Here is a 24,876-nt window from a genome sequence, read left to right on the forward strand (position 1 = left end):
GTTTTTATTGTCTATATTTTTTTTTTTTTGGCTCTGCTTATTTACTTTCCATCATTTTATATGGATTTTTTCATGTTTCTCTACACTCATCATCTTTTAAAGTATCATAACGCATTATAGAATGATATAAATTACTGAACTAAGCTTAGTTTTTGTCAAGACTGCTTTCCAGTTTTCCCAAGAGTTTTTATCACATAGGAAATATTTTCCCAAAGTAATTCATGTTTTCTGGTTTTTTAGACATTGAGTTGGTTTATCTTGTTTCTGATTTTTCCTTGTCTAGTCTGTTTCACTGATTTATCTTTCTATTTCTAAATCAACATCAGATAGCTTTAATAAATGCTGTATATAATAATTTGAAGTCTAGAAGTGCTACTTGTCCCTATATCTTTTCATTATATCCTTTAATATTCCAGATTTTTAATATTTCTAAACCAATGTTATTATTCATCAAGTTCTATAAAAATTCTCTTAATAACGGATTAGTATTAGTAACAGAATTGTACAACACTTTGACAGGATTGTCATTTTTATTATATTGTCATAAGCCAGCCATAAGCACAGAATATGCCTCTATAAATATGTATATTTTGTATGCTTGGGTAGAATGAGCCCCATACAGTTTATGCATTTTGTTTTTAATTGAAATAGAATTTCCCTTTCTATTATTGCCTCCTAGATTTTTAAAAGGTTGTGCTTGTAATTTCTATTTTTTTACATTTGTTTATAATATCTCTGTGCCCTAATATATGGTCAATTTTTGTAAAAGCTCTATCTGGGGCTGAAAAATACACATATTCTTTAGCAACCCCATTTAGAAGAGTCCATAGATCGTTTAACTCTTGTTTCTTCAGCAATTTGTTCAATTCTCTCATATATATATATATATATATAAAATCATTTTGTTTGATCAATCCAAAACTGAGGGACAATGAGAGCTCTTTGCAATATTTTATTACTACCTGTCTTCTTGGTATTCAGTCAACTTTTCTTTTATGAATTTTGTTGCCAAGGCATTTGGAGCATATACATTTATTATGGACATTGATCTGTTGCTTACTGTTCTTTTCTGCATAATATAATTTCATTTTTTTATCTCTTAATACTGTGATTTTTTGTTGCTGTTGTTGCTTTTACTTCATCAAAAAGCATGACTACAACTCCTGCTTTTAGGCTTTAGTACTTAACTAAGGCATAGTAACAATGATTCCCCTCCTCCCATCCCAGTTATATTCTATGTTTTTCTTTTTAAGGTAAAATTTCTTTTAACTAAATGATTGTGGGATTTTATGTTCTTGTTCAATCTGCCACTTTCTCTTTTTTATTGGACTATTAAATCCAGGAACATTAAAAATTATTAGTTAAAATTCCTTCATCTGTCCATATTTTTGAAAATTACCTCTCTTTTTCTGTATGACAGTATTTGATCCCGTTTTTTTTTTTTTTTTTTTTTAGCTTAATCTTCTTTAAGGCAACCCTGTTCCTACCAGATCTTGTCCTCAATTTCAGCTGCCTCCTTCCTATCTTTTCCTAGTTTTGGAGTCTTATTCAACTTAGTAACTCCTTTTTCTTTCTTCCCTTTATCTAGATATCTAATTCATTCTATTTTTTTTCCCTCTTCAAGATAACTTATCAGTAAAATTCCCTTCTTCTCTTCTAATACTTTTGGTTAGTTTTAAATTTTTATTTTCTGTTAACCTTTTTTTCTACAGGGAAATGATTTCTTTGGCTCAGTCTTTATCTTTCTATTTTAGGTTTTTATTCTTTAATTTATAGCCACTATATTTACTCATTCCTTCTTTAGTTTCTGTATTTCTCACCAAATTAAAGCTTCTAAAGGTATCTATTTCGACTTCCTATTTCTAGTGTTTGTTTCTGTCTTAATAGTTCATTGTTCCTCCCCATTTTCTTTTTCGTAAGATTACTGTTGTGCCTTAATTTTAGAAATAACAATTTCTTGGGTGAAGATTCAATTAAAAATATTTGTTAACCAGCTACTAAATATCCTGAACTGTGCTAAATGCTGGGAAGACAATTAAAAAGAGTCCCCTACCCACAAAGAGTTTTTTCTAATCTAATGGAGGTAGATAATACAAAAAAGGAAGCCAAAAAGGGGGAGAAGAATGCTGTGGAGTCTAAGCAGAATTGCTAATAGAAAATGGAGATAATGAGCCCTCTATAAAGGAAGACTTTGAGAGGAATTTAATGCTTCAGCTCTCCAATCAAAGAGGAGAGGCAACTGAGGGTTGAGTTAAGAAAGTGTTGGTATCAAAATTTTATGGTGATGAGATTTCAGATGATGAGCTTATACTGAAGGGGATACATGATGTCCCCTTGAGAACAAGTTGAGCATAACTATTCATGGAAAACGAAGTAGAAAGAATAGAGAGAATAGAAATATTGTCCCCTAGAAGGAATTTTCCCATCCCTAACTGCGCAGTTCATTATTATCCTTTGCCCACTTCATGATAAATTCCCTCTATTTGCTATGAAATTTCCTCTCTGAGTGCTTTTGGGGGCTCCAGTGCACCCAGGAGCTCTTGAGTAACATTCTTTTGAGCAGGATTAGAAGTATCAATTCTAAGCACTAAAATCTTACAGAACATATCTAATTTATCTTCACTTCTCAACTATTTCTTTTCTTCATTGGGCATGTTCTTCAATAGTATTTTCTCCCACTTTTAAAACAAGGTTTCTCAACATTTTGCTCTTTTAAAATCTCAACCATTCTCGTGTAGGTTCTCTCCTTCCTGAGAGACCCAAGGGGTTATTTTCCCATCTTTTTTTTTTACCTTTGGCTTTGGTCAAAGTGCATTCATTCCTGTTTTATGCAAGCCCTCTCATTCTGTAATTTAATTCTCCTAAAAACACTAATTCTCATGTAGGCAGGGTATTATGAGGTTTGGATGTTTTGAGTTTGTTTCTTTATCACCTCTTATTGACTTGTCTCCTTGTGTACTTTCAAAAATAAATATGTTAATGTTTTCACTGCAGTTCTTTTGTTATTATACTTGTTTTACTTTCTTGTAGTTCTGTTGTCTGGAGTGTTTAAAAAGCAAGTATCTTTTTTAGGTCTAGTTTTCATTGTAGGAATGTACAGAATGCCTCTTTATTAAATGACTGTTCTCTCACTAATAGTCAGGCTCTAATGGGTAGGGTAAATTACTCTGAGTTATATCTTGAGCACTTTTGCTCTTCAGAACATATTCCATTGCCTCCTGGCTTTTTGTGTTATTCAAATTTTCTTTCTTTTATATCTTTATTACTTACAGAATTTCTTCTTTGTTAATGGAATAGTTAAACTTAATTACAATGAATCTTAGAATTCACACACTAAGATTTTTTCCCCTCAATGGAAGTAAACTGGATATTTTTGGATATTTTTGATTGGCACTTTACTTTCTATGTTCAAATAGTCTGGAAAGTTTGCCTGTATTATTTCCTACATTATAGTGTTCAGACTTTGGGATCCTCTATATTCTTCTGGGAAACAGTGTCCATCTGAGAGACAGATAATCTTTATGTGACTTGCATGCAGTTTATCTGTAAGATCTGTCTGTTTTGCTTGGAACGAAGAGGTTTCATTTTAAAGCTATTAACTCTTGTTTCTCTTCTTCCAGACTGTCCTTCACTTCTGCATTTTGCAATACCAATAAATTAATCTCTTGTATTGTTTGTTTTTTTTTTGTGAACTTTTACACTGTAATTACAAGTTTTTCTCTTTTGTTTGATTTCTTTTGTGTAGGCCATAAATTCTGTTATTACAATTCTTATTTCTCTCTTAAATTATTCAAAAATATCTTTTGTGGTTCCATGTTTTGGTAATCCAAAGGGTCCTCTGCCTTCAGTTATTAATTTTCCTTTATCTTTCCATTTTATTCACAGATGTTTAGACTTCAAAAAGTCAACTGTGAAAGTATATTCCATTTTATTATTAATATCTTGTTTCTTGGTTTATTTGCTCATCCTTTATTGCTCATTTTCTGATTCCTTCCTTTGTTTTCCTTAGGGGTTGGACCTCAAAGCTATATTAGTCTCTTTCTTTGCTTCTGGGGACAGAAATTTGTTTTTTCTCTTGTGCATAACTCCTATTTGTGAAAGGTCCTCAGAATTGGAGAATGTGTCTACTCCTCCTTTTGCTGTTAACAAAACCCAGAAATTAGCTCATTTACTTCAACTAAAATGCTTACATAGCTGATTTCTAAACCTGTACCTCTATCAAATCTATTTTTACTTATTTATACCAAACAAATTTCCAACCCCATTCCTCCAAATACCTGTTGCATAGTTCCACTATCAAACTAAACACATTTAAAATGAATCCCTTCAACCTTTCTCAGAAAACAAGTCCCCTTTTTCAACATTCTTATTTTTGCACATGGCAAAATTATTCTATTATATATCCCAGGTTTAGAAACTCAAGATTATTTTTTATTTCATTTATGTAACCTTTCTTATTATCTTTTATTTCATTTACGTATCATCCACATATTGTAAATCAACCAACAGAACCTTAAGTTCTAACGCATATTTTTGGACCCAGAATTAGCATTTCCAAATTCCTTACCTTTACACACCTGAAATAAAACATAGCAATCAAGCAGCACCCTAAATACCCAAGAATACTCCCATCATTCCTATGACACACCACACTGTAGTCAAGTAGTTTTACATTTTACATTTTGGGGAGGTGGAGGTAAGAAGTATAAAGATGCTACTTTCAGATTAAGAACAACTGTTTTGAACTAACATTATCTGGAGGGGAAAATATTCTAATTCTGAAATATTCTACTTTTGTCCCTTTGCTGGAATGACTTGTTTTGAATTTTTTACCCATTAGATTCCTACTTGTTCATTAAAGGCCAACTGAAATGCTACTTTCTCTGAAAGCTTTCCTTGATTCCTCCCAATCAGGTCTTCTCTGCTTTCAATATCAACAGTTTGCTTTGTGTATCTCTACTGTACTTGAATGGGACCAGATGAAGATTTCTCAAAAAATTTATGAGATGGATTAAGTCAGTCCCTAGGCTTAAACTCCAGGAAGTGATGTGACCCACAGGAAATAAGACAACATTGCTGACTATTGGTCAATGGCTTTTCAGTCCATCCAACGAAAAGACCTGGATCTTTTGCTGTTTAACCAAATTTACTATTTCCTGCTCACTAGGCCAGGCACAATGCAGGAAGGTGGGAGCTGAAAGGCTCTGGGTCTGCTCAGCTGATGTGCTTGGGCCTCTCCTTGCAAGTACTGAATAAATGCTTCCACTTTGTATCTGAAGATGCCTCTGACTAGTCAATTTGGGTAAGTTCTAGCACCTGCCCAAACACATGCTTGACTGGGTATGGACCATATCATTTTATCAGACTGTAAATTCCTTGAAAGTAGGGACTAGGGAATATCTAAATTTTTATCTTCTCCAGTGACTAACAAAGTGCTCTAGACAAATTCTGATAAAAATATTTGTGAATTACACACACTGTGAATCACACTGGTATATGGAAAAGATGAAATAGCAGAGCTACATACTTCTATGAAAGGCTGGCCTCTGTGAACAAAGAAAGACTCTATAAAGTGGAAGATGGGACAGAAAAAAAGGTGTCAAAGAGGCCAAAACCAACAGGAACAATAAATGGAAAGTGGCATCAATGAGAGCCTATGGGCAAGTACTAGGAGCTAGGACTTAAAGGGGGTGGTGGTGGTGGTGGTGGTGGTGGTGGTATAAGGGCCTAATTCCTAGGCTATGATGTGAATCCAATTTCAAAGGGGGGTTGCCCATCATAAAGAGCAGAGAGGATTGAAAGTCACTGGGAGTTGGGAGATGCTGATAGACAACATCCACTGCCACTAACATAAAGGTTTCTTTGTTTCATGCACACAGCAAAGCTTTTCCCTGAGGATAAGGTATCTGGATATGCTCTTTCCTCCCAACCTCCCCAAGTAAAAACATTCACTGCAGCAGGGGCATTAAGCTGTCTCCACCCTGATTTCAGGGAAAGGGAACAGGAGGAGAAATAAGAAGGGATTAGTGTTAAAACTAGAACTCAACATATATCCTTGCTTTGTGTTCAACAAATTGTATCAATAAGAGCCAAGTAAACCTATTCTTATAAATATCTTGCTTTGTACTTCAATCATTTATGCCATCAATATTTGAAGAACAGCATGAAAGCAGTGACAGTGGTGGGGAAGGGCCAGTACTGACAGTAGTTACTGGAGTACAGAGGTGAAAGCCTGAAAAGGAAAAGCAATGAGTCTATTTTGTACATGTGTACTTTCAAAGTTATGTGTGGGAGAAAAGACACTTGTTCTACCTATCAATACTATGGAGTTAAGGGTAAACTCTTAGCTAAACAGAACATCTCATTCCTGGAGAGTTCCTGATAAACTAGGTTTTATTGTATTTCTTAATGTTGATTTAGCTAAATGAACATTAGGTCACCATATCCAAAAGAAAAAATTGTAGATAGAATCCCATTACCATCAGAATATTTCCTAATGCAACAAAGAAACAAAAACTAAATCCAGTAAAATAGAGATGTCCCAGATGGACCTCAAAGAATGATTCTATTCATTTCAGTTAATCTCACATAAATTACCACTACTTCATTTTACTAGTAAATTAACTACAAAGTACATTTTAGAAGAGCTAGGGAAATGTTAGAAGAAAATGACACATATTCTGCTGTAATTGTTTGTTCTCTAGTATAAAAAATAACTGATTTAATTTTGGAATAAGATGTCCTACTTCACAATTTGAAAACCCATTAAAAATATTTTTAAAGCTCCCAGCATTTCCATTTAATTAGATTCAACTTTCCAAATATATCAGATCCTTAATGAAGCTCCTTCCCACCCCAAGTTTGGAATCTGATATAAAAGCATAAAACAGAAGAGAATCCTTGTCTTTCAAATTCACCTTTTAAAGATAATGCCAATGGCTTAATTGTCAAATACCTACAATGTTTTTTGAATTAAATTATATTCTATATTATTGTTCTGTAAGAAATGACCAACAGGATGATTTCAGAGAGACCTGGAGAGACTTACATGAACTGATGCTGAGTGAAAGGAGCATAACCAGATTATTATACACGGCAACAAGACTATACAAAGATCAATTCTGATGGACGTGGCTCTCTTCAACAACGAGATGATCCAAACCAGTTTCAATTGTTCAGTAATAAAGAGAGTCAGAGTCAGCTATACCCAGAGAGAAGATTGTGGGAGCTGAGTGTGGACCACAACATTGCATTTTCACTCTTTTTGTTTTTGTTGGCTTGCACTTTTGTTTTCCTTCTCAGGTTTTTTCTTTCTATCTAGATCTGATTTTTCTTGTGCAGCAAGATAACTGTATTAATATGCATACATATATTGAACTTAACATATATTTAAACATATTTAACATGTATTGGACTACATGCCATCTAGGGGAGGAGGGGAAAATTTGGAACAGAAAGTTTTGTAAGGGTCAATGTTGAAAAATTACCCATGCATATGTTTTGTAAATAAAAAGCTATGATAAAAAAAAAATTAAACTATATTCTAGTTGTAAAGACATTTCCAAACACTGTGTTAAATGCTGATGATACAAAGAAAGGCAAAAGATAAACCCTATTTTCAAGGAGTTCACAGTTAAATAGAGAAGACATATAAATAATTATGTGTAAACGAGATACAGACAAGATAAATTGTAAATAATTTCAGGGAGAAAGCATTGGCATTAAAAAGGAACTGAAACATCTTGAAGAACATAGAACTTTAGCTGGCACCCCCAGGAGGCATAGAAGAGAAGAGAATTTCTGGCACAGATGATATCCATTGAAGAGATAGTCAGAAGATGGAGTATTGTAAGGAACAGCAAAGAGGCCAGTGTCACTAGATCAAAGAGTATATGGAAGGGAATATCAGAAGACTGGAAAGGTAGGAAGGGATTCGGGTATGAAGAGCTTTAAAAGCTAAACAGAAGATTTTATATTTGATCTTGAAAGTAACAGAGAGCCATTCATATTTATTAGATGAAGGGAAATATGGTCAGTCCAGTATTTTTGGAAGGATGGGCTATAACAGAGAGAGACCTGACACAGGAAGCCTCATAGCAGCCTATTATAATAGGCCAAGTTTGAGTTGACCAGGGACTTCATCAGAGTGATGGCAAGACTAGATAAGAGAAGGGCACATTTACAAGTGATACTTAGAGGATTTTGGAAGAGTCAATGTGGGAGGGGATGAAGAGCTGAAGATGATATGTAGATTTCAAGACTGGGTGACTTTGGTGGTATTCTACAATTCTACAGAAGTTAGCCTGAAGAGAGAGTCTGGAGGGAGAGGCAAGGAAGAGAAATGAGTTGTATGTGGGTTCCAAAGAGAAAAGTCCACTTTATGTAGTAAGGGGGCTGTCCAGACCATATTGCCTACTGCTTCAAGCTATTAGCAAAGGGCTGATATCTTTTACATAAGATAATGTCCCTCATAGACAGCTGTTGTCTGCACTTCCAACAGACATTCCTTATTAGGTCACTTGCTTTTTTCTCCTGGCAAAGGTATCAGGAGATAGATCCCTAAACTAGAGTCTTTATTCTAGAGTAGCAGAGTTCCCTGGGAAGAAGATGTTAGTTAAACTGGAAAATAGGTGAGTATTCTTTACCTAAGAAAACAACTACTAAATGAATGTGGAGAACAGTCTACTTAGATTTATTTATTCCCTTTAATTCTAATTTAATTTATATCTCTTTAATTTAATTCTAGATCAGTGATTAGTTGTGATTAATTATACTTTAAGAAGCTGTTTTTAATATTTGTTTTAAAAACACTGAGTTCCAACACCCCTCCCACTGAAAAAGCAAGCAATATGATATCAATTACACATGAGTCATGCAAACAATTCCCTATTATTCACATTACAAAAATAAAAACAAAAACAAAAAACAAGAAAAATAAAGAAGTTTTGAAAAGAATGTGCTTCAAACAGCACTTGGAGTTCAACAGTTTTCTCTCTGGAGGCAGACAGAATCTTTCATCATGAGTCCTTTGGAATTGTCTTGATCAGTGTAGTTAAGTCTTTCACAATTGGTCATCATTACAATATTAAAGTTACTGAGTACAATATTCTTATTCTGTTCAATTCACTTTGCATCAATTTATAGTAGTCTTACCAGGTTTATGTAGCCATCTTGTTATTTTTAGCAGTCATATACCACAACATATTATAATACCATTCTCCAATTGATGGGTATCCCCTCAATTTCCAATTCTTTTCTATCACAAAAGAGGTGCTAAGTTCCTTTCTGTTTTCTTTGAATTGACTAATTATTCTTACCAAATCTGGGTCATTACAGAATTGGTCTTCCAAGAGTGGAAATTTTCAAGTGTTCCTAAAAATTTTAAAGAGCCAGTCACCACCTGAGATAGATTATCCTCAGCAGAACTGTGAATAGGAGATAGTTTGCTTATGGTCAACTGAAAGGTAGATGAGAAACATGTAGAATGAGTCTATGAAACCCTGTACATAAGTTGTTCCTAAGAAGAGCAACTCTGCCCACAAGAAAAGGAGGCTTTAGAACTCTATAAGTTAACACATCGATATGCCTTTTTTTGAGGTTATGGGTTGGTGTAGGGTTTTTTCATTACTTCCGATACTGCAAGCTCCATCTTGGAAAACCTCAAGGCTATTGAACTTCTATAATTCTGGTGACACAGTTAAATGGTGATGATTTTGAAGTACCTCTGCAGAACTTCAATCTGAGTTGAACTTCTGGAGTATTCTTCATTCAAAAAAAGGCTTCATTTTTGAGATGATGTTCTGTCCTTATCCTCACTTCCAGAACCATGCTAGTGATACATTTGGAACAGGTAAAGAAGCAGAAAATCTATAAGTAAACTAGCCCCAATGCTTTCATTTGAGATAATAGGATGTGCTACTTAGAACAGATCGGGTTAAAGTAGTCCATCTATTTTCTTTTGTTGTCTTGACATTTTGCAACTTGAATTTGTGGATTGCCTCTGATATATAAAACAACTTTTGTTTTTACCTAATAGTACACCCCCACTTATCATCAATATCTAGCCCACAAATCCACTTGGCTGTGTCCAATAGGTGAGATATTTGGTTCTCTGCATGCCATAAAGGACTCAAGTGTTACTCTATATGGAAATTCCAAACACTGATTCCCATAAAGAAAGTCTAGTTAAATTATGCAACTATAACAAAGATGTCAAAAGGGATGTCAAGAGAATCTACTAACTACTTAGTTTCTATGAGATGATTAAAATGGGACAAAAGCTCCATCTGCAAACTGAGACCAACAAGGTTCCAGGCCTCCCATAGAGTGGATTAAGGCCACAGGTGGCTCCATGCCCCAATTTGATCTCAGCAGTGTCATGAACTTTCCACTTGAATTCCTTTCAGGCTAAACGCAGGTGAACCTCATCCAAAACCTTTTTTAGATCTGTCAGTGGTCTCTCCTTCCTTAAATTATCTTGTGTTCACAAAAGCTCCTAGAGACTGAGGATCGTTTTAGATTTGTCTTTGAATCCTAGAGTATCTAAAACAGTGTCTTCCCACAGCAGGCACTTAAGTGCAAGGGCTGCTAAGGGGTGCAGTGGAAAGAATGTCAGGTCTGGAATCAGAAAGACTTGAGTTCAAATTCAGACTCAGACACCTCCTAACTGGGTACCCTGGCCAAATCACTGAACCTAGTTTACCTCGGTTTCCTCATCTATAAAATGAACTGGAGAAAGAATTGGCAAATTCAGTACTCTTGCCCTTTGGGGTTCTCTCAAAAGGGATCAAGAAGAGATAGACATGACTGAAATGACTTGACTTAATTGCCTAATGAACAAATGCCACAATGCTTAAAAATACTGATATTGGAAAGGGGACACATTTGTCACTTGAAGTTTTGAATAAGGAATACTGAAGAATACAACTGAAATAATGAAGTAAAAATTCCTCTATATTTGCTGTAGCAAGTACCAAAAAAATTAGACTGAATAGTTTCCCGTTTCTTCAAATAACAGTGGTAAGAATTTTAGAGTAGTAGGGCAAAAACAGATATACTCATTTCATAGATAAATGGCCAGAAGATCAGTGACACCAAAAAATATACCTACCCAGTGACAACAAAAAATTTACACAAACTAGTGGCCACAGACCATTAATTTAAATAGTAACTGAATGAACAACAAAAAGGGCAAAATTTGTTTTTTAAACTAAAATTTTAAACTAACTTCATTTTGAAGTTTAGATCTGAAACATTGTTGACCTTTAATTTATACATACATTAATTAATAATAGCAAAATATCATTGCTTTAGACTGCATGAAAATTCCAAATAATTTCATATTCCTTCAGTGTGTAACAATATAGGTGAGAATAGTTGTACACTTTCTTGCTGATTAAAAAAAGATTATGTAGTATCATATGAATCAATGGCAGAAAATATTTTAAATATTAAATGCACTGATAACAACTTTCTATCAATTCCACAGGTAAAATTCTACTAACATCAAACAGATGGAATATAGTAGGAACTTGGAGGTAAAGTATTATAAAACTATCACACTTCATTTTGTAGGAAATGCATGAATTCTGACAATATGTATTAATTATGTGAGAAAGTAAGGCAGCAGGGTAGGAGGAAATACTAAGAGCATCAAGAACTGACAACTGGAGAAAGAAGAACTAAAAGTACTGTAAAAACACAAATCAACTTGAAATTCTGGCTCTAGAGTCAGAGGAACAGGGATCAAACTCCATCTCAATTCTTGCCACCTAGATAACTGGGTAAATCATTGCGTCTCATAGGGCTCCAGGTCCCTCATCTATAAAATGAGGGCGCTGAGCTTGAGGATCACTGAGGGCCAGATCGATGATAGGAAGTCATAGAAATCTGTAACTTCATAGTTGCGAATGATTTTTTTTTTTTGCACCTCACCCAAAATAGTCAATCTGATGTAAAGTCTTATTGCTTTTAACTCCAAAGTAATTTATGTTCAGTCTTTTCTTCATATTCTCCCTATAACATTTATTTCTTCACATTTAGACTATTAGTCTAATATCTAATCTTTTAATCTCCAGACTATTTCTGTTATCACAAATAGTTTTGAAAATATCACTCTACTGGCAGCCCTCTTTATAGTGGCAAGAAACTAGAAACTGAGTGGATGTCCATTAATTGGAGAATGGCTGAATAAATTGTGGTATATGAATGTAATGGAATATTAATTATTGTTCTGTAAGAAATAACCAAAAAGGATGATTTCAGAGAGGCCTGGAGAGACCTACCTGAACTGATGCTGAGTGAAATGAGCAGAACTAGGAGATTGTTATACATGACAACAAGACTATATGAAGATCAATTCTGATGAACGTGGCTCTCTTTAACAATGATATGGTTCAAACCAGTTCTACTTGTTCAGTGATGAAAAGAGCCATCTACACCCAGAGAGAGAACCATGGGAACAAGAGTGTGGACCACCACATAGCATTCTCACTCTTTCTGTTGTTATTTGCTTACATTGTGTTTTCTTTCTCAGTCTTTCTTTTTCTTCCTTCTTGAGCTGAATTTTTTGTACAGTAAGAAAACTGTATAAATATGTATATATACATTGGATTTAACATGTAATTTAACATATATTGGACTACCTGCCAGCTAGCGGAGGGGGTGGGGAGAAGGTGGGGAAAATTTGCAACAAAAGATTTTGCAAGGGTCAATGTTGAGAAAATTACCCATGCATGTTTGTAAATATAAAGCTTTAATTAAAAATTAAGTTAAAAAAAAAAAGAAAATAAAAGAAATTATCACTCTACTACTTAAAAATCTATAAGGCCAATCAAATACAATTTAAGTTTTGGAACCAACTTTTATAGAATCTCTATAATCTAGCTTTACCTCATCCTTTTATAACTTTCCTTCAGTGTATTCAATATGTCATCTCAATTTTTATAATGTTGTCTCTTTCTATGCTCTATGCTAAGCTATACTAAGGCCTTCCCTTCAAACTTAGAAGACTCCTCTCTGACCAATTTCTGTCAGTTAAAGCCCATGTCAGATGTTCCTTCCAGCATGAGTCTCTACTTAGGTATAACATCTCAGTCCCTGATAAAATGGGCAAAGGAAATCATAGAATTCTGTGTATGTAAGTGATGACATAAATGATAATAATCATTACGTAACAACATTAAAAATAAGTAGCCTTTTGATAAATTTACAAAAGAATTTCTTCTATTTGGTTTCATTTGTGATAATTTCATTAAATAACATATTGCTTTTATGACAACAATCTGTGTTCTATCTTTATCATGAAAAGTCTGCAACAAAATTTATTTAAGCTTAGTTTTCTACTTAAAAGAACAATCCCTCCCTTCATTTTGTTGTTGCCCAAGTACCCATATTACCGTTTCACATGTAGTTTTCCTTTAGGAGCTTGGTATCTCAGTCATTGATCCCACACCTTCAAATCATTCAGTTATTTTCAATTTCTGTAAATTAAAGTGAAATAAGATTAAGTGGTGATAAAACATTACTGTGTTCTTAAAAGTGTTTTGTTTAAACCAGGTACTAAAAATTACCAATAAAATTTTACTTTTAGCAAAATCATCTGAAAAAAAAAAAAAAACTACCCTAAATTAATTTCTAATTACATTGACCAGATAATTACAAGGGTTTACACATTAAACACTGATGTTTCATGTCTCTGCCTTATAAAGATATTTCTAAAGCCAATTTTTTTCAGTAGTCAGATTTTTGGTCACTTCAGATCTCAACAGAAAAATTAAATAGACTTAAATCTACTACATGTAAGATACAGATGGAATAAGGCAATTAAAAGCTCTAATAACACTTTAACTTCTTTGATATTTATTTTGTAATCGTAAATTCATTAAAAATTTATTTTCAATCTAATAAATTCAAACAAAAACTGAAAGAAAAAAGTAACTTGAAATTTATAAAGTAATATAATAATTAAAACCAGAATCCAAGGAAAACTAATTAGATTTATATTAAAATGGAATAGGCTGCTTTAAAAGATCTTAAGTTCCTTTTCATTAGAGGTCTTCAAAGAAAGGTTGAATGACAAATTTGGGGGTATGATGGTCTATACCTATACAACTTTACTGAACAAGAATTTCTTTTCTGATAGGGGCTTATGTATGTCATCTATGAGAAGGCTTTTCCTGGTCCTCTCAGCTACTATTGCCATCCCCTCCACTGCAATGTGTTTCTCTGAATATACCATATATATTGATAATGTTGTTTCCCCCATTAGAATGTAAGCTCCTCCAAGTTAAGGACTGAATTTGCTTTAACTTGTCTCTAGTGCTTAGCAAAATGCTTGGCACATAAGAAGTGCTTAACTGGTGATTTTAGTCAATTTTAACATAATTTCAAATTGCTTTCCAGAAAGTTCAACATACAATTGCAATAACAATGTACTTTACACAACCCCTTCAACAATTACCAATAATGTCTGAAGAGTAAACTATTACATATCAAAATAATAGATAATGGGCACAATAATGGGCATCAATTAACTTTATATTATATATTTCAATTAAATTCTATATGCACTTATTGTATTAGTTTTCTACCTTGCTAAATGCTGATGATATTTTCCCCCTGTAAGTCTTCTCCATTCCCTAATTTCACTACTATCAGTCTTTTGGTTTGTTTTTTGAGATAAAGTATCTACCATCTTAGCTGGAATAACTCTGACCTGCTCGATTTCCAATGTAGGCTAGTTCAACTCATCCTCAAACAGTCTTTAGTACCTCCAAAATTAAATATAAAATCTTCTCTGACTTTTAAAGTTCTTTCTAATCTGGCCCCCTTCTATCTTTCCAGATTTTTTATACCTTCCTCTCTTCCATGTACTATGCTGTGATCCAAAGACATTGGCCTCCTTACTGATTTTCATTTAGGCCACCAACCTCTGTCATCTGTGAATTTTCAGTGGCTGTCTTCTATGCCTGAAGAGCTCTCCTATTTATCTCTGCCTCCCACCTTCCCCAGCTTTAGATCTCAGCTAAAGTCTAACTTTTCACAAGCAGCTTTTCTCAATTATCCTTAATGTTACTGCCTTTGCTCTTACATTATCTCTTCACAGGCTGCTCTGCCTGGTTTTAATTCAGAACATTATGTTCTAGTACTAAGTACCCTCTGCCACCATCCCTCTTCTAGCTTTCTTTTTCTTATTTGTATCCTCAGTGCCTGGCCCATAGCAGGGATTTAATAAATTCTTACTATTGATTATTCCATGTATCTTGTACATATAATTATTTGCATGTTATCTCTCCCATTAAATATTGAGCTCCTTGAGAGCAGGGATGCTTTTATTTATTCATTTATTTTGTCCGTCTGTCCTTCTCCATTGCTTAATCATTGCCTAGGGAACAAAAAAGGCTATCTGAATAAATTTTGCTTACAAATTATTTCAGTCATGTCTTAAGTTATTATTACAAATGATATACTGGAAGTTTCTTGTTGGTTAGAGTATAACCTAATATATCCCAGCCTTTTAAATTGATTAGCAGGCCATAGAAACAAATAAAATGAAGATTAAAAAAAAAAAATCCTCACTATAACCACTTTAAATGTAAACTCCATTCATGAATGAAAGATTAAAATATAGACTCAATTATATCCTTAATATATTACCCTAAGAAATATTCCTTAGTTATAAGTTGTGAAATAGCTTCTCATTTTAAAAGGCCAGAAAGGCTTTACTGCAATTGCTTGCCAATTATTTCATTTACTAAAACAATTAAAAATGATGATGTTAGTAGGGACTTTAGTGCTATTTCAAGTGAACATTGTTGTTAGTCCTTTGTGGTATGGTATAAACCATGTATATATGAAGCACTCAAAGTAATACTTTAATAACTTTACTTGAGTAAGCTGCTGCTTCCAGTTAGTCAAATTTATTGAGTATTTAAGTGGTACAGTTGGACAAAAATAGTAACATGGAAAGTTAAAATGACATGGTACAAATTTAAAATTTAGGAAGGTCTTCAACTTGAACTTTTTAAAAAAAGTTTCTGACAAATATTTGCACCCCAATTAGTGAGATTGTATACATTTCATTCACTAACTCCATCTTCCTGCTAAGCCATCCCACTCTCCTTCCCAACTCTTCTTCTAGAGCAGAAGTCAAATTAATATTGCCATTTTTGCAAGTGGTACATTAATCAAATGCCCTTTGAACTTTCCATTTGCCATGCTTGTGACTTCCCAGACCAAAACACTACTGACTATCCAGTTTCTCTCCCCTTGTAGAACACAAGCTCCAGAAGGCCAGGTCAAGGACTATCAATTTTGTATTGATATTGCCTAGATTTTTGCACCACACCTTAGACACAATAAGTACTTAATAAATTTTTTTTCATTCATTTACTCATTGTTCTAGATTGACCCATTCAGAAAATATTTTCTCTCTTTTTTGAAAATATAAAACAATAAATATTTTTAAGCTACTACTTACTATGTGCTAAACACGGCATACAAATATATAAAAAAGAGAAAGATAGTCTCTGCTCTCAAGATGCTTACAATGTATCAGAGGAATATACATGAAAGAAAGCTGAAAAAGAAAGGAATACTAATCTTGGTGGCATCTTGTTCTATAGAGATGAGACCAAGAAGAGCTGCTGCTGAAAAGTACAGGGAGCTACAAAGTCCAGGTTCTGTCCATTATAAATGAACTCTGTGGAGAGTTTAGTGTCCCACCATCCAAAGGGGAGAGAGGCTGAGAGCTTTGGGAATGTTCTGAGTATGCTCAAGACTGAATTAAACAGCATGATAAGGAGATTTCTGGTGATCAGCATATCCTGGAAAGAGTATCTTATTCCATGGAGCTGAGACCAAGTAATCAATATGATCAATTTTAAGCTACCTGAAACATGGCAAAATGATGAAATAAGAAGAAAAAAAGATTATTTAGCAGATACAATAAATATCACTAAGTGGATTACTAAAATTAATAAATTACTCAATGAAGAGTCTTAGGTCCTTAGGGCTTATTACTTTAGACTCATTTATCACAAGATTGCTTATTCAGTTTCTTAATCTAGAAAACACAAAAAGCAATGAATGAGAAAACTTGTGTTAATGAATACTGAAACAAAAATTATAAATAAAATACTGACAAGAAGATTACAGTAATAAATCACAAGATCATAAAGTATAACCTGGCTGCATTTACACCAGGAATGTAGAGTTGGTTCAATATTTGGAAAAGAATAAGGGAAACTGATAATATTAAAAGAAAAAACAACAACAAAAAACACAATTATTTCAACAGTTGCAGAAATAGCTTTTTACAAAACACAACAGCCATTCTTGTAAACCCCTCAAACACAACAAACAGAAAGTAAAGGAATAAATAGGGTTTTTCTTTAAATGATAAGTAGAATCAATCAAATAAAATCAAGAGCCAACATTAACTATGAGGTAAGCTAGAAGCTTTCAACAGTGAAAGTAAGGATGTTTATTATCACCATAATTATTCAACACTGTACTATAAATGATGGCAAAAGCAATAAAATAAGAAAAAGAATTAAAGAAAGAACAGGCGGGGCAGCTAGGTGGCTCAGTGGATAGAGCACCCAGCCCTGAAGTCAGGAAGATCTGACTTGAAATCTGGCCTCAGACATTTAACATTTAAATAACAGAGGAGGGAACGAGAGGAGAAGGGAGGAAAAAAAAAAATCACTTTCTGTAGATGATATAATTACGTAGGAAAGTCAACTAAAAAAAAAGTTAACAAAATGATTAACAACTTCAGCAAAGTTGCAGAATATAAAATAAACTATACAAAAATATCAGGACCTCTGTATATTACCTACAACAAGGTAGTTGTAGGTAATACAATAAGAAAGAGAATCCAACAAGAAGAGAAATTCAGTTTAAAGTAACTATAGTATAAAATACCTGGGAATCTCTCTGCAAAGATACACACAAGAACTTTATTAATACAATTATAAAACATTCTTTGCCAAATAAAGGTAGATCTAAATGAGTAGAGAAATATCATAACATCTGAAGAAGCTGTAGGGCAGCTTTTGGTGAGACAGGTGTTGCAGACTAGGAATGAGATAAACTGGAGGCAGAGGGAAGAGGAGAGAGGTCAGACAAATAATGGCCTCTCAGTCTCCTTGTATCATTCTCTCACAAGAGGAGATCCATTCTGCAGGTCTGGGTTGGATCTCCAGCAGCCACTGTCAGGTGGCTCCTGTGTATTCCAACAGAGATGGTTAGGCTGAGCCAACATAATAAAAAATGACACCATTTAAGTTAATGTATTTATTCAGTACCATATGAAACTACCAAAGAACTACTTTATATAGCTATTTAAAAAATTCATTTGGAGTTACAAAAAATAAAGGATATCTAGGAATTGTTAGACAAAAATAAGAAGGAAGTACCTGATCAAGTGGCTAGCAATACCAGACCTCAAACTATACTTTATATAGCTGTTATTGTCAAAAAAACAATTTGGTACTAGTGAGAGAGATCAATCAATGAAATAGATTAAGTTACACAATGTACAGTAACAAATAAGCATGATAACATAATATTTGATAAATCAAAAGATTGAAGCTACTTGGACAAGAATTCACTGTTCAACAAAAATTACTGGGAAAACAGGAAAAATCTGGAAAAACCTGGTGTAGCCTACCTAACATCTCACATCATGCAGGAAGATAAACTCCAAGTGGATAAATGATTTAGGCATAAAGATGACATTATAACAAATTAAAAGAGCAAAGAAGAAATTACCTGTCAAGTCTATGAAGGGAAGAAAAGAGTTCATAAATAAACAAGAGATAGAGGGGTTCACTAACAGAAGGTAATGTGGACAATTATAATTATGTAAAATTAATATATATATTTTGTGCAAAAAAAAAACTGAATGCATTTACAATTAGAAGATAAGCAGGAAATTGGAGGGGAAATCTTTGCAGCAAGCATTTTTGATAAAGGTCTCATTTCTAAGATATTTACATAACTGATAAGGAAGAGTCACTGAAAAATTATAAGTCATGAATAGTTGATTCCCAGAGAAGGAAATCCAAAATGTTAATAGCCAAACAAAAAAAAATGTTCTTGGCACAACTGACAATGGCAGAAAGGCAAACTAAAACAGCTCTGAGGCACTATACCTCAGTGCCATCAAAGTGACTAAATTGACAAAAAGGAAAATGACAAATGTTGGAGAGGTTGTGAAAAAAGATTCTTTAACATTGTGTTATGTTGTTGGTGAATCTATAAACTGGTTCAGCCATTCTGGAAAGCCATGTGGAACTATGCCAAAAAGTTATTAAAAAGTATGTACCTAGTGCCACTAAGTCTAAATATACCACAAACAGATCAAAGAAAGAGGAAACAGCATATTTGTGCAGAAATATTTATAATAGGAAATATTAACCAAAAATCAAAAGGCTTAAAAAAAAATAAGGGAAAATCTAAGGTATAAGGTATTTCTGACCTTGAAAAATAACTTGAGGAGATCATATAACGATCATAAAACTATCTAAATGTCATAAAAGTCTAGACATCATAATTCTAGAAATCTCAAAAAAACTTAAAAAGAAAACTGCCCAGAAATCTCTTAGAACCAGTGAACAAAGTACAAATAGGAAAAAACCCATTGGTCACCTCCAAAAAGAAATTTCCATAGTTTCCAGGTTGGGGGGGGGGGAGGGGAAGGGAGGAATTACATCAAGCAGTCAGAAAAAACCAAACAAACAAAAAAAAAACCCCAATCCTCAAATACTAAGAAGCCACAGAGAGGATCATATATTATCTAGTAACATCACTCTAAAGAAGCAGAAGCCCTGGAATATGATATTCCAGAAGGCAAAGGATACATATGGCTTACCTCCAAGAATAACTTATTCAGTAAATTTTAGCATAATCCTACAAGAGGGAAAAAAATGGATTTTTAATGAAAAAGTTTACTTATTTCCAATAAAAAGCAAAATAAAAGACCTCATAGAAACTTTGAAGTTCAAACATAAGAATTAGGAAAAATATAAAAGGTAAATACTAATGAACAATGATAAAAGGCACTGCTTACATTTTAATATGGGGAGATAATATGTGAACTCGTTTGGGATTGAAATCTAATTAGACATGACTTGGGAGTAGTTCTACTTATGCACTGATGATCTTAAGCAAAGAATGGAATGAGGGAAAAAGGAATACAATAAAAATGACTGGAAAGTGAAAAATTAAATTACATAAACAAGGAGGAAGAAAATGAGGGAAGGAGCTGCCAACACTTTGGAACCTTCCTCTGATCTGAACTAGTCAAAGGACAGAAGAACAAACACACAAGACACACAGTTGGGTTCAAATTACATTTCAGACAATATAGAAATAAGGAAGGGGAAATTAAGAGGATCCATGAAGGATGGATTTATTTCTAAATGAAACAAACTCTAAGGATGTACAAAAATATTTATAGCTTTTTTTTGAGATGGCAAAGAACGGGAAACTAGTGAGGGTAATCGATAAAGGAATCACTCAACAACTAAATAACTGAATAGATTGTAGAATATAACTGTGATGGAATATTACTGTGCTGTAAAAAATGATGGAGATGGTTTCAGAGAAACTTGAGAAAACTTTTATGAACTGATACAGACTGAACCAAAACAGGAGAGCAAGTTATGCTATGACAATAATATGGTAAAGATGAACAACTGAAAGTTAGAAACTCTGATCACTACAATGACTATGCATCATTGCTAATGATGAAACATGACACCTACCTCCTAAGGACTAAAAGAACAGAATGAGAACTAATTCTCTCTCTGACACAAAGTAGAATTTTGTTTTGTTTGATTATACACATTTACAAAAGGGGTTTAGTTTTTCTCATTTAGTGGGTGGGAGGGAAATGGATTGGAAGTAAAAGAGAGGGCATATTTTTATTGATTGAAAAATAAAATAAATCAAACTTCTGTAGGGGGAAGTACAAATGGAGCTGCACTTGAAGCCAAACCAGAAACATCCTTCATTATCTCTTCAATTATACATCTGGTTATTCTACTTCCTGGCTGCTGGTTGCTCTCTGGCAATCCTCTTTATCCTTATCTCCCTCACAATGGAACCCTGGATTTCTGTGTCTCTTGGCTCTGGTAAATCAGTTTTTTTCTTGCTGGGGTTCAGACTTTTTCACCAAACACCTCCCTTAGACAGTCTGTATAAGAACCACAGTCCTCCCAATTTCTGTACAGAATTTTCTTCATTAGAATATGTAAGATCTTTGAAAATAGGAACTGTTTTGCTTGTTTAGTTCTGTATCCTCAGCACTTAGTACAATACATAGCATACAGTGAACATTTACTTACCTATCTACCATGTATTGTGTAACTTTACTGCTCCTTTCCTTGACTTTGGAATGCTGCTGTACAAATGAGGTTGTAAAATAATCTGATTAGTAAGATAAATTTACCATGGTGCAGTGAACAAAATTGCTATAGATTTTTGAGATATGGAATCATATCTGAAATTTCTAAAATATGTACTGTGTGCTATTGAAAAAGCAAACAATGATAGTACAAGTTACTAAATGTATGTTAAGTTTTGTGTAAGTGATATATCTGAGCCACCTAGTGGGAAATAATAAAACTATCTTTACAGTCAGATATTTAAAAATAATATGAAAAATTTGAGTGGAGAAGTACCTAAATTGAGGTAAGGGTAAAGTATCAGTATTCTTAGGGTTGATAGCATATATATACACCAGATGCTAGAATGGACTAAATATACATGTATATATGTATATTTTAAGCATCCAGACAAATTCAGAACAACTTTTCAAGCTGTTACTTTCTTTTAACAATTCTTGAATATACATTCCTCTTTAAACCTTTAAGTTGCTTATAGGTGTGTGTGGAAGGCTTTTCCCACAACATGGTTATAGGAAGGAATTATAGATATATGCATCTACTGGACAGCAGACAGGGACAGTAGAAGAGAAAGTGTTAAGAGTCATCTCGTTACCCTCATCACCAAAACTCACATCCTAAAGTTCTTTCTAACTATAAGATTCCGAGTTCCACATTTGCTTGTTTTCATTTTCTTGCTATAAAAATCTTTGGATTTTTTGTTAAGTTCTTTGGGATATATTTCCAGTAATGGTATTACTTAGTAGAAGGGCATGACTAGCTATGCAGCCATGTGCATATAACCAGACTGATTTCTAGAAACACTGTACTAATTAATCAGCATTGCCGTCAATACTATGGGATACTCAATAACTGACTCCTATCTTTATACAAAACTAAATGGTTGGAAAACAGACAGGCATTTTGTGGAAAGATTAATGGAACTGAGATTCTTTTGCCTAAAAAATATAAAATTAAGGGAACAGCTTAATGATCTTCAAAAATATGAAAGAATTATCATTACATAAAGGAGTAATTCTCCCATTTGAACTTCTGAGTTTTAGGGAAGAAAGCTATTACTATATAATCAAGATAGACAAACCCAACTTTCTTTTTACCATGGAATATACTTTTTAAAGTCTATCTGCATGGCAAAAATGTGGAAATTGATTTTTTCACTGATTATAAATTCATAAAAAATTTTGCATGGAAAATGCTTAAATCTAAGACATTAAATTCCAATTTAAAGAATATTAAAGTACTCTGTTATCTATGTAGTCTACAAACTATAAAAAACTTTAATCAGATATTCACTCCTCAATTACAGTGAGAATGTTAACTCAAAAAGTCTCAGGGGTGAACAGTATTGTAAAGTTGAGAATTATAGATGCAAAGACTACAGAAGACAAGAATTACTACTGGTCAGCTTACTGACCAAAAGGAACACAATATTTACTGGCAAAAACTGGCAATGCTCTAACCCTCCCCACACCCCCTTAGTATCAAAATAGAGAAAATGAGTACTTTCTTTGCCTAATGACTCCTGGCTACTCAGCTAAATCTGTCTGTCTGTCTGTCTCTCTGTCTCTCTGCTGGTATTCTCACCTCTCTTCTGCTCAATCCTACCAACTCCTTTTATAGTATTTGTTCTAGTTTGGCCTCTACCTTTACTGTAAAAAAAAGCTTCCCCCTCTACCTTTTTCTCTAACCAATATCTTGGTCTATCCATTGCTTTCTCTTCCCCAGAAATCTCATTTCTCAATTCCACAGTCTGATAAGTCAGGATGTCATGAAAAAAGCCATTATGTGACCTAGATTGTTTTACTTGCCCCTAAAAGGAAGAACTAGAAGCAAAGTGTCAGTTGTAAAGAGGCAGATAGATTTAGGTTCAATATACACAGAAATTTCTTAGTCAAATGAAATTATTAAGAAATGGAATGAGGAGTCTCCTCATTTGGAGAACCGTTCAAAACCAGAGGGTTCTCTCCTGATTAAAAACTTTTCAAATAAGGAAGAAAAGTCATTATAAATTTTATAGAAGAGGTTCTGCCCTCTAAAGTCTCCTCCAACTCTTATTTTGTGGCATTCTCCTATAGTTGCATATTTATTAAGAACATTAAGCAAAACACTATATATTAGGCACTTGAGTCAAGATAAAACAAAACTTCAAGAAGCTTATGCTCTACTGGAAGAGATCCCTCCTCACTTACTTGACTATCTATCTGCATGACCAGTCTATCAATATCTCTTTTGAAATGCATCTACTCATGTACATGACCCCATCTAGCTCTTTCCCTGTGGAATAAATTTAACACCTAGGTCTCCAACAGATCCTCCCTTCATTTCTATCTTCTCTCTTTCACAAAATTCTAGAAAAAGCTGCCAGCTTTTAATGTCTTTCCCCATTCTCTCCTCTCAATTCTCAAACTTTGCATCAATCTTCTCACTCAACTCAAACTAATACTTCTCTTAAATCCAATGGCTTTTTCTCAGTCTTTATCTTCAATCTCTTTGTACTAGTTGCTTGCCTACAAACACGCTTATGTTTCCTCTATCTTTAAAAATCACTCACTTGAATCACCAACTCACTACTATCCATCCACTTCTCCCAGTTATCATCCCCTATCTTCTCCTTTCTGTGGCTAAGCTCCTTAAGAAAACTGTCTACAGTTGGGGTCTCTACTTTCTTCCTTCTCACTCTCTTCTTAAGTCTCCATTCTGGCTTCCAAACTCATCTTTTCACCTGAAACTGCTCACTCCAAAGTTACCAATTATCTCCCATGTGCCAATTAATAGCCTTTTCTCAATCCTCAGCCTTCCTGACCTTTCTCCTGTCTGACACTGTAAACTGTCCTTTTTCTTGAGGTGTCTGTGGCACTGATTTGTGCTTAGTTATTTGAATGTTGAATGCCCTGTTGGAATGTGAACTCCTCGAAAGCTGGACTGTATTTAGCAGTGCCTAGCACATAGCAAGCATTTAATAAATTTTCTGTCTCTTTTTTCCTTTCTTTCTCTCTTCCTCCCTTCCTCATGCTCTGTCTTTCTTCCTTGGGTCTCATTTTCCTTTTCTATAAAATAAATTGAGAAGACTGACCTTGGATAACCATTAAGGTCCCATCAAGCTTTTTATCAGAATCCTACCACTCATTATGGCTATGTGGAGCCCTTATCTCTTTATATACCCTCCCACTCTCAAGTGTCTAATTAATTTATCTAGTAGATAACACTGTTGGTCTTCTCTTTTTCCCTTCCCTGTGTCTGTCTGTCTGTCTCTCACTAGCAACCTTCCAGACACCCAGGGTCACAGCCTGTCATTGATTCCTCACTTTTGCTTCCTCCCAAATAAGTTGTCAAGTGTATAGAATTCTATGCCAAAAATGTATCTCACTCTACTTATACATCTACCAATTTGGTTCTTGCCTGTATCACATCTCACTTGGACTATTCCACTAGTCTCCTAACTGTTCTCCCTATATCCAGT

General features: G+C 34.0%; 1 protein-coding gene across 5 annotated transcripts in view; it reads right to left on the reverse strand.

Moving 5' to 3' along the window:
• Positions 1-24,876, reverse strand: part of MAPK8 (mitogen-activated protein kinase 8) — a 115,567-nt gene that overhangs the window by 50,675 nt on the left and 40,016 nt on the right. For all 5 annotated transcript variants that reach the window (XM_031956294.1, XM_031956293.1, XM_031956296.1 and 2 more), the window contains exon 2: positions 13,398-13,481. The gene's annotated coding sequence lies outside the window, so the exon portion shown is untranslated. The remainder of the gene's footprint in view (positions 1-13,397; positions 13,482-24,876) is intronic.

This window comes from Sarcophilus harrisii, chromosome 2 (assembly GCF_902635505.1).
Source record: "Sarcophilus harrisii chromosome 2, mSarHar1.11, whole genome shotgun sequence".
Taxonomy (NCBI): domain Eukaryota; kingdom Metazoa; phylum Chordata; class Mammalia; order Dasyuromorphia; family Dasyuridae; genus Sarcophilus; species Sarcophilus harrisii.